The sequence below is a fragment of the Pseudorca crassidens genome, chromosome 1 (genome assembly GCF_039906515.1).
Source record: "Pseudorca crassidens isolate mPseCra1 chromosome 1, mPseCra1.hap1, whole genome shotgun sequence".
NCBI lineage: Eukaryota > Metazoa > Chordata > Mammalia > Artiodactyla > Delphinidae > Pseudorca > Pseudorca crassidens.
In genome coordinates, this window is record NC_090296.1 from 116,719,925 (window position 1) to 116,737,962 (window position 18,038).

Sequence of the window (18,038 nt, forward strand, 5' to 3'; positions counted from 1 at the left end):
GAGCACGGGCTGTAGGCCTGTGGGCTTCAATAGTTGTGGCACATGGGCTCAGTAGTTGTGGCTTGTGGGATCTAGAGCACAGGCTCAGTAGTTGTGGCGCACGGGCTTAGTTGCTCCGTGGCATGTAGGATCTTCCCGGACCAGGGCTCGAACCCATGTCCCCTGCATTGGCAGGCGGATTCTTAACCACTGCGCCACCAGGGAAGTCCCACTTAACACACTCTTAACAAATTTTGAACGAGGGACTGAAATCAGGCATTGACTTCCAAGTACACTGTAGGTGACAAGGACAAATTTGAATGGGGAAGTTGTTGGTTCGGTGAGATGCTGACCTCCAGGAAATGATGCAATCCAGGAAGTTATATATTTCACATAAAGTCACAACCAGGAAGTGGTGCTTTAGTTCCAGTGAAAAGCACGGGAGGCATTATGGCTGAGGCTGCACAGGGAGCTTCCTGAGCAAATGGCTTGGGGTTGGATGCTGAGCTTTGCAGGAGAATTGATGGCGGGTTCATAAAGGAGAAGAAAGGCAGGGAGGGATGGACCACCCCTTGGGGAGGAGGCAGGCCCTGAGGGGGGCGCCCCATCACAAGCGTATTCTTGAAATGACACAGGATCAGGAAGCAGGCTTCTTCCAGTATCCATAGTTGACCCCTTTCATCATGAAGGAAGAACAGCTGAAAAGAATAGATGTTTTGAATACTACCGTGAAGCAGAAGAAAACCAAGACAATGTTTTAGTTAAATAAGGAAAGTAAAGAAAAAGAAAGGAAGTACAAACCTCAAAGCACCAGTAGCAAATGTCCACCAGGAACATGAGAAGTTATGGGAAAGATCTCAAAGAAGACAACAAATTCTGTCCCTTTCTGTTGTAAGGCATCAAATATGACTTCTAGCTTTAGGGTTCAAACCATGGCCAGAGAGTGTGGATCCCTCTGACCTCAGGACACAAAGGGAGTTTACGAATTCAGGAACCATATCAGTTCCAGAAACCCCTTCCAGTCACCTCCAAGATGCCAGGGCAGAATAATAATGGGACAGTAAAAAAAGGGTTCCCAGGATACAGTGAACATCACATTTTTAGATCAACGAGAAAGGAGGCAGAACATTTTTCTCCTAAAGTTTTCCAAATGCCCCATACTCCAAAAAACACTCTCAGCAGAAGTATGAAAGAGAAAAAAGGCTAACAATGAAAGAAAAGGTAAGATGAAGTTGGAAGGAGAGCTGACCACTTTAAGAAGTATGAAAAGGGTGACAAAAAGAACAGAGCATGAAAAATTAGGATCCCCTGATGGGAACTTTATCCAGAGCCTGAAGTGAGTGGAGCAGCTTGGACCTCAGAGGGTCTGGTGGACTGGAAGAGATGCTTCCTGCTGAGAACCTCAGCAGCCCAGTTCTTTACAGGAAGATGAAACTTTAGTCCTCTTCTTGGCTTTCCTGGTAGAGAACTGATTCCTTAAAAATTGCCTTTAGGGACTTCCCTGGTGGCACAGTGGTTAAGAATCTGCCTGCCAATGCAGGGGACATGGGTTTGATCCCTGGTCTGGCAAGATCCTACATGTCGCAGAGCAACTAAGCCCGTGTACCACAACTACTGAGCCTGTGCTCTAGAGCCCACGACCCACAACTACTGAAGCCCACGCTCCTAGAGCCCATGCTCTGCAACAAGAGAAGCCACTGCAATGAGAAGCCCATGCACCACAATGAAGAGTAGCCCCTGCTGTGGAAGCGCAGAGTCCTACCCACTGGACCACCAGGGAATTCCCTCTCCTGAAATCATCAATGACTTTGCTCTGTGTGCTCAGACCTACTCCACCACCTCAGCCTAGACTGGACCTTTCAAAAAAAAAAGGATTCCTTTTAGGATCATTCATAGATAGTACCCCCCGCACATCCTGGTGTAAAAGAGCTTAAATTTTACTTTAATTGGTATCTGGTGAAAGAGAAATTCAAGTCAGCTCGGGAAGATTCCAGGGGGTCAAAAGAACTTAGAAATGGAGGAAACAATATGAAAAGTGCTAAAGGAAAATGAACTGTCTTGTAATCATTTAAATACTATTAGTATTTGACAAGTGACTTTAGTAGATGATTGTGCTGAATCATTTCCCAAGTAATACAGTAGTACAGGTCAGTACTATATTTCTCTGAATCTGGGTTGGTTCTTCTTTTTTTTTTTTTAAACTCACAAGGTCCGTAGTGTCCTTTTATACCCAATCATTTCTTGGTGTTTCTGATGACATTGGTGCAGGGATGAAGGAAAATGTTGTCTGGAATTAAATGACCTCCTAACAACAACAACAGGCTCAGTAAAAACATTCAAATAATTTGGAAGTGTACAAAGTGAAGTCCCTATCACTCGCTCACAATCGGGGATTTGGAGTAAATATCTTTTTTTTTTTCGTGGTACGCGGGCCTCTCACTGCTGTGGCCTCTCCCGTTGCGGAGCACAGGCTCCGGATGCGCAGGCTCAGCGGCCATGGCTCACGGGGCCAGCTGCTCTGCGGCATGTGGGATTTTCCCGGACCAGGGCATGAATCCCTGGAGTAAATATGTTTAATTGTTTAATTATCCTTCTAGACCTTTTATTATCTATCTGTCAGATTGATACATGACTACTGACATCTCTTGGAATGTCCTCAGCCTGTGCTAACTGCCCTGCAGCCTCCTTTTAAATTTTTTTAACAAGACAATACATTGTGGACATGTGTTAAGGTTGCCGTATGAAGATTTACTTCATTCTTTATCATGGTTACACTGTTTCCCTCAGTGTAGATTTATAACAATACATATATATATTATTGAAGTATAGTTGATTTACAATGTTGTGTTAGTTTTAGGTGTACAGCAAAGTGCTTCAGATACGTATATATATATTCTTTTTCAGATTCTTTTCACTTGTAGGTTATTATAAAATACTGAGTATAGTTCCCTGTGCTATAGAGTAGGTCCTTGTTGGTTACCTGTTTTATGAGTAGTAGTGTGTATTCGTTAATCCCAAACTCCTAATTTATCCCCCCCCCGATAATAATATTAACTAACTCACTTTGGAACATTCAGGCTTCTCAATTTTTTTTTTTTTACAATTTCAAAAGAGTATATTTGTATCATGCTAAGAGCACAGACTAGAAACAGGCTGCCTGGGCGCAATCCATTTCTGCAGCTTTCCCCTCTGTGTCCAGTCTCCGTAACTGTAAAACGGGGAGAATTAGCCCCGCCTCATAGGACTGTGAGGCTTAGATGAGTTTATATTGTAGAGCTCTTTGCACTATGTCTCCACGTCACACATTCTTGCTATAGTTATTCCATATGTCTTTGCAACTTGTGCTAGAATTTCTGTAAGATCGCTTTCTAGAGTGAGAATTTGTGAGATTAGACTGACCATTTAAACTGGAGCTTAGAATACCTGCCAAAATTTCAAATACGTGTGCTCTTTGACCCAGCAATGCCAGTTCTGGAAATTTATCCTACAGATAGACTAGCAGGCTTGCAAAATGACACGTCTGGAAGGTTATTCATTGCGGTATTGTTTGTAACAGCAATAGACTGGAAACTAATAGGAGACCAGTTAAATAATTTATGGCTCAACCACACAATGGATTACTATATAGCCACTTAAAAAAAAAAAAAGGAGAGGCTCTCTTTGCACCAATACAGAATGATATCCAAGATGTATTTTTAAGTGAAAATAAGAGTGTAATAGCTAACACTTGTATCCCATATTTCATCAATTCTAAGATGTGCATTTTTTCACTTTGTGACATACTTGAAATGAGGATGTGTTATAGTCAAAGGCATGTCATAATTTAATTGGATGTTTTTTTTCTTTCCTAGTCCATAAAATAATGATGTGTCTTACATACGTGGCATTTTGGACCTGAGGAAATACAGCCATGCTTACCCAGTATGAGGCACTGTCCATTTCAATCTCACAACGACCCTGTGAGGGTAAGTACTATTATTTTCTACATTTCACATGTAAGGAAGTAAGATTTGATCTTGGGCAGTCTCACTCCAGAGCTCACGCACTTGGACTTCTGATACCACACCTCCTTATGATGACAGCACCACATGTCACATATAGGTGGCTCACTGTGTGCCAGGCCCTGTCCTAAGGGCTTCATACATATATTTGCTCATCTAATCCTCAAATAACCATATGAGACAACCTTATTATACAGGTGAGGAAATCGAGGCACTAAGAGGTTATGAAACTTGCTTAAAGTCACAGCTAATTTGTGGAAGAACTGGGGTTTAAACATGGGCAATCTGGCTTCAGAGATCATGCTCTTAATGCTACCTTTTGTGTAAAGAAGGGGGGTAGTTATGATATATTCCTTTTTGAAAAATATCTTAGAAGTAATTTAAAAAGTGATGCAAGTGTATCATCAGTAGGGTAGCACATAGGAACTGAGTAATTGGAGGATGCAAAAGTTTTTATTGCACACCTTTTAAAATATTTATTTATTTATTTATGGCTGTGTTGGGTCTTCGTTTCTTTTTTTTTTTTTTTTTTTTTTGTATTTTTTACAGATCTTTTCCTGTAATTGATATCTAGTCTCATAGCGTTGTGGTCAGAAAAGATACTTGATACAATTTCAATTTTCTTAAATTTACCAAGGCTTGATTTGTGAACCAAGATATGATCTATCCTGGAGAATGTTCCATGAGCACTTGAGAAAAATGTGTATTCTGTTGTTTTTGGATGGAATGTCGTATAAATATCAATTAAGTCCATCTCGTTTAATGTATCATTTAAAGCTTGTGTTTCCTTATTTATTTTCATTTTGGATAATCTCTCCATTGGTGAAAGTGTGGTGTTAAAGTACCCTACTATGAATATGTTACAGTCGATTTCCCCTTTTATGGCTGCTAGTATTTGCCTTATGTATTGAGCTGCTACTATGTTGGGTGCATGAATATTTACAATTGTTATATCTTCTTCTTGGATCGATCGCTTGATCATTGTGTAGTGTCCTTCTTTGTCTCTTGTAATAGTCTTTATTTTAAAGTCTATTTTGTCTGATACGAGAATTGCTACTCCAGCTTTCTTTTGGTTTCCATTTGCATGGAATATCTTTTTCCATCCCCTTACTTTCAGTCTGTATGTGTCTCTAGGTCTGAAGTGGGTCTCTTGTAGACAGCATATATATGGGTCTTGTTTTTGAATCCATTCAGCCAATCTGTGTCTTTTGGTGGGAGCATATAGTCCATTTACATTTAAGGTAATTATCGATATGTATGTTCCTATTCCCATTTTCTTAATTGTTTTGGGTTTGTTATTGTAGGTCTTTTCCTTCTCTTGTGTTTCTTGCCTAGAGAAGTTCCTTTAGCATTTGTTGTAAAGCTGGTTTGGTGGTGCTGAACTCTCTCAGCTTTTGCTTGTCTGTAAAGGTTTTACTTTCTCCATCAAATCTGAATGAGATTCTTGCTGGGTAGAGTAATCTTGGTTGCAGGTTTTTCTCTTTCATCCCTTTAAATGTGTCCTGCCAGTCCCTTCTGGCTTGCAGAGTTTCTGCTGAAAGATCAGCTGTTAACCTTATGGGGATTCCCTTGTGTGTTATTTGTTGTTTTTCCCTTGCTGCTTTTAATATGCTTTCTTTGTATTTAATTTTTGACAGTTTGATTAATATGTGTCTTGGCGTATTTCTCCTTGGCTTTATCCTGTATGGGACTCTCTGTGCTTCCTGGACTTGATTAACTATTTCCTTTCCCATATTAGGGAAGTTTTCAACTATAATCTCTTCAAATATTTTCTCAGTCCCTTTCTTTTTCTCTTCTTCTGGAACCCCTATAATTCGAATGTTGATGCATTTAATGTTGTCCCAGAGGTCTCTGAGACTGTCCTCAGTTCTTTTCATTCTTTTTTCTGTATTCTGCTCTGCAGTAGTTTTTTCCACTATTTTATCTTCCAGGTCACTTATCCGTTCTTCTGCCTCAGTTATTCTGCTATTGATCCCTTCTGGAGTATATTTAATTTCATTTATTGTGTTGTTCATCATTGCTTGTTTCATCTTTAGTTCTTCTACGTCCTTATTAAATGTTTCTTACATTTTGTCTATTCTATTTCCAAGATTTTGGATCATCTTTACTATCATTACTCTGAATTCTTTTTCAGGTAGACTGCCTATTTCCTCTTCATTTGTTAGGTCTGGTGGGTTTTTATCTTGCTCCTTCATTTGCTGTGTGTTTCTCTGTCTTCTCATTTTGCTTATCTTACTGTGTTTGAGGTCTCCTTTTTGCAGGCTGCAGGTTCGTAGTTCCTGTTGTTTTTGGTGTCTGTCCCCAGTGGCTAAGGTTGGTTCAGCGGGTTGTGTAGGCTTCCTGGTGGAGGGGACTAGTGCCTGTGTTCTGGTGGATGAGGCTGGATCTTGTGTTTCTGGTGGGCAGGTCCACGTCTGGTGGTGTGTTTTGGGGTGTCTGTGGACTTATTATGATTTTAGGCAGCCTCTCTGCTAATGGGTGGGGTTGTGTTCCTGTTTTGCTAGTTGTTTGGCATAGGGTGTCCAGCACTGTAGCTTGCCGGTCGTTGAGTTTAGCTGGGTGCTGGCGTTGAGATGGAGATCTCTGGGAGATTTTTGCCGTTTGATATTATGTGGAGCTGGGAGGTCTCTTGTGGACCTGTATGCTGATGTTGGCTCTCCCACCTCAGAGGCACAGCAGTGACTCCTGGCTGCAGCACCAAGAGCCTTTCATCCACCCGGCTCAGAATAAAAGGGAGAAAAAGTAGAGAGAAAGAATTAGTAGAAGTAGGAAGAAAGAAAGAAAGGAAGGAAGGAAGAAGATAAAGTAAAATAAAATAAATATAATAAAGTTATTAAATTAAAAAATAATTATTAAGAAAAAAATTAAAAAACAAAACAAAAAAAATGGACGGATAGAACCTTAGGACAAATGGTGGAAGCAAAGCTATACAGACAAAATCTCATACAGAAGCATACACATACACACTCAGAAAAAGAAGAAAAGGGGAAGAAGTCATAAATCTTGCTCTCAAAGTCCACCTCCTCAATTTGGGATGATTCGTTGTCTATTCATGTATTCCACAGATGCAGGGTACATCAAGTTGATTGTGGAGCTTTAATCCGCTGCTTCTGAGGCTGCTGGGAGACATTTCCCTTTCTCTTCTTTGTTCTCACAGATCCCAGGGCCTCAGCTTTGGATTTGGCCCAGCCTCTGCGTGTAGGTCGCTGGAGGGCGTCTGTTCTTAGCTGGGACAGGACGGGGTTAAAGGAGCCGCTGATTCGGGGACTCTGGCTCACTCAGGCCAGTGGGGGAGGGAGGGGTACGGAGTACAGGGCGAGCCTGCGGTGGCAGAGGCCTGAGTGACGTTGCACCAGCCTGAGGCTCGCCGTGCATTGTCCCGGGGAAGTTGTCCCTAGATCCTGGTAACCTGGCAGTGGCGGGCTGCATAGGCTCCCCGTAGGGGAGGTATGGATAGTGACCTGTGCTCGCACACAGGCTTCTTGGTGGCGGCAGCAGCAGCCTTAGCGTCTCCTGCCCGTCTCTGGGGTCCGCGCTTCTAGCCGCGGCTCACGCCAGTCTCGAGCTCCTTTAAGCAGCGCTCTTGGGTATTCGTTTCTGTGCGAGGGCTTTCTCTAGTTGCGGCAAGCGGGGGCCACTCTCAATCGCGGTGCGCGGGCCTCTCACTGTCGTGGCCTCTCTTGTTGCAGAGCACAGGCTCCAGACGCGCAGGCTCAGTAGTTGTGGCTCACAGGCCTAGTTGCTCCGCGGCACGTGGGATCTTCCCAGACCAGGGCTCAAACCTGTGTCCCCTGCATTGGCAGGCAGATTCTGAACCACTGCGCCACCAGGGAAGCCCTTAAAAATTTTAATTTAATTTTATTTACTTATTTTTTTGAGGTATAGTTGATTTATAATGTGTTTGTTTCAGGTGTAAAACAAAGTGATTCAGTTATATATATATATATATATATATATATATATATATATATATATATAGTGTTGGCCAAAATGTTCATACGGTTTTTTCTGTAAGATGGCTCTAGTAGCACTTAGTTGTCTTTAACTTCATTCGAAACAATTTTGTTAGATTGTATGTGACAGCTGTCATATCAGTGTGCATTTAAAAGAAGACATCAAAATTGGTGAATTTTTGTGTAGCCATTTTACTATTGAAGATGGAAGAAAAAAGCAACATTTTCAGCATATCATGCTTTATTATTTCAAGAAAGGTAAAAACACAACTGAAACGCAAAAGAAGATTTGTGCAGTGTATGCAGAAGGTGCTGTGACTGACCGAACATGTCAAAAGCGGTTTGCAACGTTTTGTGCTGGAGATTTTGCACTGGATGATTCTCCACGGTCGGGTAGACCAGTTGAAGTTGATAGCGATCAAATCAAGACATTAACTGAGAACAACCAATGTTATACCAGGCGGGAGATAGCCGACATACTCAAAATATCCAAATCAAGCACTGAAAATCATTTGCAACAGCTTGGTTATGTGAATCAATTTGATGTTTGGTTTCCACAGAAGTTAAGCGAAAAAAACCTTGACCATATTTCTGCATGCGATTCTCTACTGAAATGTAATGAAAACGTTGTGTTTTAAAAACAAATTGTGACAGGTGATGAAAAGTGGGTACTGTACAACAATGTGGAATGGAAAACATCGTGGGACAAGCAAAATGAAACACCACCAACTACACCAAAGGTCGGTCTTCATCCAAAGAAGGTGATGTTGTGTGTATGGTGGGATTGGAAGGGACTCCTCTATTATGGGCTTCTTCCGGACAACCGAATGATTAATTCCAACAAGTACTACTCCCAATTAGACCAACTGAAAGCAGTACTCGACGAAAACGTCCGGAATTAGTCAACAGAAAATGCAGAATCTTGCATCAGGATAACCCAAGACCGCATGTTTCTTTGCTGACCAGGCAAAAACTGTTACAGCTTGGCTGGGAAGTTCTCATTCATCTGCTGTACTCACCAGACATTGCATCTTTGGATTTCCATTTATTTAGGTCTTTACAAAATTCTCTTAATGGAAAAAATTTCAATTCCCTGGAAGACTGTAAAGGGCATCTGGAACAGTTCTTTGCTCAAAAAGATAAAAATTTTGGGGAAGATGGAATTATGAAGTTGCCTGAAAAATGGGAGAAGGTAGTGGAACAAAATGGTTGAATACATTCTTCAACAAAGTTCTTGGTGAAAATGAAAAATGTGTCTTTTATTTTTAGTTAAAAACTGAAGGTACTTTTTGGCCAGCCCAATATATATATTTTTCAGATTCTTTTCCATTATAGGTTATTACAAGATATTGAATACAGTTCCCTGTACTATACAGCAAGTCCTTGTTGTTCATCTATTTTATTATAGTAGTTTGTGTCTGTTAATCTCAAATTCCCAATTTATCCCTTCTCCTCTTTCCCCTTTGGTAACCATAAATTTGTTTTCTATGTCTGTGAGTCTATTTCTGTATTGTAAATGAGTTCATTTGTATCATTTTTTTAGAGTCCACATATAAGTGATATTGTATGATATTTGTCTTTCCCTTCTGACTTACTTCACTTAGTATGGTAATCTCTAGGTTCATCCATGTTGCTGCAAATAACATTATTTCATTCTTTTTTTATGGCTGAGTAATATTTCATTGTGCATATATGCCACATCTTCTTTAACCATGTAGCTGTTGATGGACATTTAGGTTGCTTCCATGTGCTGGCTATTGTAAATAGTGCTGCTATGAACATTGGGGTGTATGTGTCTTTTTCTTTTTTAAAATTTTTATTGGAGTATAGTTGATTTACAACGTGTTAGTTTCAGGTGTACAGCAAACTGAATCAGTTATACATATATCCACTCTTTTTTAGATTCTTTTCCTGTGAAAGCCATTACAGAGTATTGAGTAGAGTTCCCTGTGCTATACAGTAGGTCCTTATTATTAGTTATCTATTATACATATGCATGTGTCTTTTCAAATTAGAGTTTTCGTCTTTTCCAGATATATGCCCAGGAATGGGATTGCTGGATCACATGGTAACTCTATTTTTAGTTTTTTAAGGAACCTCTATGCTGGTCTCCATAGTGGCTGCACCAATTTACATTCTCACTGACAATGTAGGAGGGTTTGCTTTTCTTCACACCCTCTCCAGCATTTATTATTTGTAGTCTTCTTTTTTTTTTTTTTGAGTTGTCAAACATGGACTTTATCTTTTATTTTATCATGATTCAATTTCTTAATTCATGTGATTCAGGATTTGCCAGAATTAGAAGCTGTCTCCTCAAGTAGTGTAGGTCTAATTTAGGTTTTTTCTTTTTTTTTACATCTTTATTGGAGTATAATTGCTTTACAGTGGTGTGTTAGTTTCTGCTTTATAACAAAGTGAATAAGTTATACGTATACATATGTTCCCATATCTCTTCCCTCTTGCTTCTCCCTCCCTCCCACCCTCCCTATCCCACCCCCCCAGGCGGTCACAAAGCACCAAGCTGATCTCGCTGTGCTATGCGGCTGCATCCCACTAGATATCTACCTTACGTTTGGTAGTGTATATATGTCCATGCCTCTCTCTCCCTTTCTCACAGCTCACCCTTCCCCCTCCCCATATCCTCAAGTCCATTCTCTAGTAGGTCTGTGTCTTTATTCCTGTCTTACCCCTAGGTTCTTCATGACATTTTGTTCCTTAAATTCCATATATATGTGTTAGCATACAGTATTTGTCTCTGTCTTTCTGACTTACTTCACTTTGTATGACAGACTCTAGGTCTATCCACCTCATAACAAATAGCTCAATTTTGTTTCTTTTTATGGCTGAGTAATATTCCATTGTATATATGTGCCACATCTTCTTTATCCATTCATCTGATGATGGACACTTAGATTGTTTCCATCTCCAGGCTATCGTAAAGAGAGCTGCAATGAACATTTTGGTACATGACTCTTTTTGAATTATGGTTTTCTCAGGGTATATGCCCAGTAGTGGGATTGCTGGGTCATTTGGTAGTTCACTTTGTAGATTTTTAAGGAACCTCCATACTGTTCTCCACAGTGGATGTATCAATTTACATTCCCACCAACAGTGCAAGAGTGTTGCCTTTTCTCCACACCCTCTCCAGCATTTATTTTTTCTAGATTTTTTGATGATGGCCATTCTGACTGGTATGAGATGGTATCTCATTGTAATTTTGATTTGCATTTCCCTAATGATTAATGATGTTGAGCATTCTTTCATGTGTTTGTTGGCAGTCTATATCTTCTTTGGAGAAATGTCTATTTAGGTCTTCTGCCCATTTTTGGATTGGGTTGTTTGTTTTTTTGTTATTGAGCTGCATATAAATTTTGGAGATTAATCCTTTGTCAGATTGCTTCATTTGCAAATATTTTCTCCCATTCTGAGGGTTGTCTTTTTGTCTTGTTTATGGTTTCCTTTGCTGTGCAAAAGCTTTGAAGTTTCATTAGGTCCCATTTTTTAATTTTTGTTTTTATTTCCAGTTCTCTAGGAGGTGGGTCAAAAAGGACCTTGCTGTGATTTATGTCATAGAGTGTTCTGCCTATGTTTTCCTCTAAGAGTTTGATAGATTCTGGCCTTACATTTAGGTCTTTAATCCATTTTGAGCTTATTTTTGTGTATGGTGTTAGGGAGTGATCTAAATTCATACTTTTTTTTAAATTTATTATTATTTTTTATTTTTTGGGGTATGCGGGCCTCTCACTATTGTGGCCTCTCCTGTTGCGGAGCACAGGCTCTGGATGCGCAGGCTCAGCGGCCATGGCTCATGGGCCCAGCCACTCCGCGGCATGTGGGATCTTCCCGGACTGGGGCACGAAACCGTGTCCCCTGCATCGGCAGGCGGACTCTCAGCCACTGAGCCACCAGGGAAGCCCTAATTTCATACTTTTACATGTACCTGTCCAGTTTTCCCAGCACCACTTATTGAAGAGGCTGTCCTTTCTCCACTGTACATTCCTGCCTCCTTTATCAAAGATAAGGTGACCATATATGCGTGGGTTTAACTCTGGGCTTTCTATCCTGTTCCATTGATCTATCTTTCTGTTTTTGTGCCAGTACCATACTGTCTTCATTACTGTAGCTTTGTAGTATAGTCTGAAGTCAGGGAACCTGATTCCTCCAGCTCCATTTTTCGTTCTCAAGATTGCTTTGGCTATCTGGGGTTTTTTGTGTTTCCATACAAATTGTGACATTCATTGTTCTAGTTCTGTGAAAAATGCCAGTGGTAGTTTGATAGGGATTGCATTGAATCTGTAGATTGCTTTGGGTAGTAGAGTCATGTTCACAATGTTGATTCTTCCAATCCAAGAACGTGGTATATCTCTGCATCTGTTTGTATCATCTTTAATTTCTTTCATCAGTGTCTTATAATTTTCTGCATACAGGTCTTTTGTCTCCTTAGGTAGGTTTATTCCTAGATATTTATTCTTTTTGCTGCAATGGTAAATGGGAGTGTTGTCTTGATTTCACTTTCAGATTTTTCATCATTAGTGTATAGGAATGCCAGAGATTTCTGTGCATTAATTTTGTATCCTGCAACTTTACCATATTCATTGATTAGCTCTAGTAGTTTTCTGGTAGCATCTTTAGGATTCTCTATGTATAGTATCATGTCATCTGCAAACAGTGACAGCTTTACATCTTCTTTTCCAATTTGGATTCCTTTTATTTCCTTTTCTTCTCTGATTGCTGTGGCTAAAACTTCCAAAACTATGTTGAATAAGAGTGGTGGGAGTGGGCAACCTTGTCTTGTTCCTGATCTTAGTGGAAATGCTTTCAGTTTTTCACCATTGAGGACGATGTTGGCTGTGGGTTTGTCATATATGGCCTTTATTATGTTGAGGAAAGTTCCCTCTATGCCTACTTTCTGGAGGGTTTTTATCATAAATGGGTGTTGAATTTTGTCGAAAGCTTTCTCTGCATCTATTCAGATGATCATATGGTTATTCTCCTTCAATTTGTTAATATGGTGTATCATGTTGATTGATTTGCATATATTGAAAACTCCTTGCATTCCTGGAATAAACCCCACTTGATCCTGGTGTATGATCCGTTTCATGTGCTGTTGGATTCTGTTTTCTAGTATTTTGTTGAGGATTTTTGCATGTATGTTCATCAGTGATATTGGCCTGTAGTTTTCTTTCTTTGTGACATCCTTGTCTGGTTTTGGTATCAGGGTGATGGTGGCCTCGTAGAATGAGTTTGGGAGTGATCCTCCCTTTGCTATATTTTGGAAGAGTTTGAGAAGGATAGGTGTTAGCTCTTCTCTAAATGTTTGATAGAATTCGCCTGTGAAGCCATCTGGTCCTGGGCTTTTGTTTGTTGGAAGATTTTTAATCACAGTTTCAATTTCAGTGCTTGTGATTGGTCTGTTCATATTTTCTATTTCTTCCTGATTCAGTCTTGGCAGGTTGTGCATTTCTAAGAATTTGTCCATTTCTTCCAGGTTGTCCATTTTATTGGCATAGAGTTGTTTGTAAGTAATCTCTCATGATCTCTTGTATTTCCGCAGTGTCAGTTTTTACTTCTCCTTTTTCATTTCTAATTCTATTGATTTGAGTTTTCTCCCTTTTTTTCTTGATGAGTCTGGCTAATGGTTTATCAATTTTGTTTATCTTCTCAAAGAACCAGCTTTTAGTTTTATTGATCTCTGCTATCATTTCCTTCATTTCTTTTTCATTTATTTCTGATCTGATTTTTATGATTTCTTTCCTTCTGCTAACTTTGGGGTTTTTTTGTTCTTTTCTCTAATTCCTTTAGGTGCAAGGTTAGGTTGTTTATTCGAGATGTTTCCTGTTTCTTAAGGTAGGATTGTATTGCTGTAAACTTCCCCCTTAGAACTGCTTTTGCTGCATTCCATAGATTTTGGGTCGCCGTGTCTCCATTGTCATTTGTTTTTAGGTATTTTTTAATTTCCTCTTTGATTTCTTCAGTGATCACTTCGTTATTAAGTAGTGTATTGTTTAGCCTCTATGTGTTTGTATTTTTACAGATCTTTTCCTGTAATTGATATCTAGTCTCATAGCGTTGTGGTCGGAAAAGATACTTGATACGATTTCAATTTTCTTAAATTTACCAAGGCTTGATTTGTGAACCAAGATATGATCTATCCTGGAGAATGTTCCGTGAGCACTTGAGAAAAATGTGTATTCTGTTGTTTTTGGATGGAATGTCCTATAAGTATCAATTAAGTCCATCTTGTTTAATGTATCATTTAAAGCTTGTGTTTCCTTATTTATTTTCATTTTGGATGATCTGTCCATTGGTGAAAGTGGGGTGTTATAGTCCCCTACTATGAATGTGTTGCTGTCGATTTCCCCTTTTATGGCTGTTAGTATTTGCCTTATGTATTGAGGTGCTCCTATGTTGGGTGCATAAATATTTACAATTGTTATGTCTTCTTCTTGGATCGATCCCTTGATCATTATGTAGTGTCCTTCTTGGTCTCTTGTAATAGTCTTTATTTTAAAGTCTATTTTGTCTGATACGAGAATTGCTACTCCAGCTTTCTTTTGGTTTCCATTTGCATGGAATATCTTTTTCCATCCCCTTACTTTCAGCCTGTATGTGTCTCTAGGTCTGAAATGGGTCTCTTGTAGACAGCTTATATATGGGTCTTGTTTTTGAATCCATTCAGCCAATCTGTGTCTTTTGGTGGGGGCATTTAGTCCATTTACATTTAAGGTAATTATCGATATGTATGTTCCTATTCCCATTTTCTTAATTGTTTTGGGTTTGTTATTGTAGGTCTGTTCCTTCTCTTTTGTTTCCTGCCTAGAAGTTCCTTTAGCATTTGTTGTAAAGCTGGTTTGGTAGTGCTGAATTCGCTTAACTTTTGCTTGTCTATAAAGGTTTTAATTTTTCTGTCGAATCTGAATGAAATCCTTGCTGGGTAGAGTAATCTTGGCTGTAGGTTTTTCCCTTTCCTCACTTTCAATATGTCTTGCCACTCCCTTCTGGCTTGCAGAGTTTCTGCTGAAAGATCAGCTGTTAACCTTATGGGGATTCCCTTGTGTGTTATTTGTTGTTTTTCCCTTGCTGCTTTTAATATGTTTTCTTTGTATTTAATTTTTGACAGTTTGATTAATATGTGTCTTGCTGTATTTCTCCTTGGATTTATCCTGTATGGGACTCTCTGTGCTTCCTGGACTTGATTAACTGTTTCCTTTCCCATATTAGGGAAGTTTTCAACTATAATCTCTTCAAATATTTTCTCAGTCCCTTTCTTTTTCTCTTCTTCTGGAACCCCTATAATTCGAATGTTGATGCATTTAATGTTGTCCCAGAGGTCTCTGAGACTGTCCTCAGTTCTTTTCATTCTTTTTTCTGTATTCTGCTCTGCAGTAGTTTTTTCCACTATTTTATCTTCCAGGTCACTTATCCGTTCTTCTGCCTCAGTTATTCTGCTATTGATCCCTTCTGGAGTATATTTAATTTCATTTATTGTGTTGTTCATCATTGCTTGTTTCATCTTTAGTTCTTCTAGGTCCTTGTTAAATGTTTTTTGCATTTTGTCTATTCTATTTCCAAGATTTTGGATCATCTTTACTATCATTATTCTGAATTCCTTTTCAGGTAGACTGCCTATTTCCTCTTCATTTGTTAGGTCTGGTGGGTTTTTATCTTGCTCCTTCATTTGCTGTGTGTTTCTCTGTCTTCTCATTTTGCTTATCTTACTGTGTTTGGGGTCTCCTTTTTGCAGGCTGCAGGTTCGTAGTTCCTGTTGTTTTTGGTGTCTGTCCCCAGTGGCTAAGGTTGGTTCAGCGGGTTGTGTAGGCTTCCTGGTGGAGGGGACTAGTGCCTGTGTTCTGGTGGATGAGGCTGGATCTTGTGTTTCTGGTGGGCAGGTCCATGTCTGGTGGTGTGTTTTGGGGTGTCTGTGGACTTATTATGATTTTAGGCAGCCTCTCTGCTAATGGGTGGGATTGTGTTCCTGTCTTGCTAGTTGTTTGGCATAGGGTGTCCAGCACTGTAGCTTGCCGGTCGTTGAGTTTAGCTGGGTGCTGGCGTTGAGATGGAGATCTCTGGGAGATTTTTGCTGTTTGATATTATGTGGAGCTGGGAGGTCTCTTGTGGACCAGTGTCCTGAAGTTGGCTGTCCCACCTCAGAGGCACAGCAGTGACTCCTGGCTGTAGCACTAAGAGCCTTTCGTCCACGTGGCTCAGAATATAAGGGAGAAAAAGTAGAAAGAAGGAATTAGTAGAAAGAAAGAAAGAAAGAAAGAAAGGAGGCAGAGAGGAAAGACGGAAGGAGGGAAGGAGGGAAAAAAAGAAAGAAGATAAAGTAAGATAAAAAATAATAAAGTTATTAAAATAAAAGTTATTAAGAGAAAAAAAAGAAAAAATTAAAAAACAAAAACAAAACGGATGTATAGAACCCTAGGACAAATGGTGGAAGCAAAGCTATGCAGACAAAATCTCCCACAGAAGCATACACATACACACTCACAAAAAGAGGAAAAGTGGAAAAAATCATTAATCTTTCTCTCAAAGTGCACCTCCTCAATTTGGGATGATTCATTGTCTAAAGGAGGGAAGGAAGGAAAGAAAAAAGAAAGAAAGAAGATAAAGTAGAATAAAATAAAGTTATTGAAATAAAAAATAATTATTAAGAAAAAAATATTTAAAAAAAGGATGGATAGAACCCTAGGACAAATGGTGGAAGCAAAGCTATAAAGAAAAAATCTCCCACAGAGCATACACATACACACTCACAAAAAGAGGAAAAGGGGAAAAAATCATAAATCTTTCTCTCAAAGTCCACCTCCTTAATTTGGGATGATTCGTTGTCTATTCATGTATTCCACAGATGCAGGGTACATCAAGTTGATTGTGGAGCTTTAATCCACTGCTTCTGAGGCTGCTGGGAGAGATTTCCCTTTCTCTTCTTTTTTCTCACAGATCCCAGGGCCTCAGTTTTGGATTTGGCGCCGCCTCTGCGTGTAGGTCGCCGGAGGGCGTCTGTTTTTCGCTCAGACAGGACGGGGTTAAAGGAGCCTCTGATTCGGGGGCTCTGGCTCACTCAGGCCGGGGGGAGGGAGGGGCATGATGCGGGGCGGGCCTGTGGCGGCAGAGGCTGGCGTGATGTTGCACCAGCCCGAGGCACACCGTGCGCTCTCCCGGGGGAGTTGTCCGTGGATCCCGGGACCCTGGCAGTGGCGGGCTGCACAGGCTCCCTGGAAGGGGGGTGTGGATAGTGACCTGTGCTCTCACACAGGCTTCTTGGTGGCGGCAGCAGCAGCCTTAGCGTCTCATGCCCGTCTCTGGGGTCCGCGCTTTTAGCCACGGCTTGCGCCCGTCTCTGGAGCTCCTTTAAGCAGCGCTCTTAATCCCCTCTCCTCGCGCACCAGGAAACAAAGAAGGAGGAAAAAGTCTCTTGCCTCTTCGGCAGGTCCAGACTTTTCCCCGGACTCCGTCCCGGCTAGCCTTGGCGCACTAACCCCCTGCAGGCTGTGTTCACGCCGCCAACCCCAGTTCTCTCTCGACGCTCTGACCGAAGCCCGAGCCTCAGCTCCCAGCCCCGCCCGCCCTGGCGGGTGAGCAAACAAGCCTCTCGGGCTGGTGACTGCTGGTTGGCCCTGATCCTCTGTGTGGGAATCTCTCCGCTTTGTCCTCTGCACCCCTGTTGCTGTGCTCTCCTCCGTGGCTCCGAAGCTTCCCCCTCTGCCACCCGCAGTCTCCGCCCGCGAAGGGGCTTCCTAGTGTGTGGAAACCTTTCCTCCTTCACAGCTCCCTCCCACTGGTGCAGGTCCCGTCCGTATCCTTTTGTCTCTGTTTATTCTTTTTTCTTTTGCCCTACACAGGTACGTGGGGGGTTTCTTGCCTTTTGGGAGGTCTTCTGCCAGCGTTCAGTAGGTGTTCTGTAGGAGTTGTTTCACGTGTAGATGTATTTCTGGTGTATCTGTGGGGAGGAAGGTGATCTCTGCGTCTTACTCTTCCGACATCTTCCCAGAAGCCCTATTTGTAGTCTTTTTGATGATGGCCATTCTGACTGGTGTGAGGTGATACCTTACTGTAGTTTTGATTTACACTTCTCTAATAATTTGCAATATTGAACATCTTT

General features: G+C 40.8%; 1 long non-coding RNA gene across 2 annotated transcripts in view; it reads left to right on the forward strand.

Annotated features, from left to right (window-relative positions):
* Positions 1–18,038, forward strand: part of LOC137231485 (uncharacterized) — a 65,174-nt gene that overhangs the window by 20,404 nt on the left and 26,732 nt on the right. For both annotated transcript variants that reach the window (XR_010946581.1, XR_010946577.1), the window contains one exon: positions 3,831–3,944. This is a non-coding gene — a long non-coding RNA (uncharacterized lncRNA). The remainder of the gene's footprint in view (positions 1–3,830; positions 3,945–18,038) is intronic.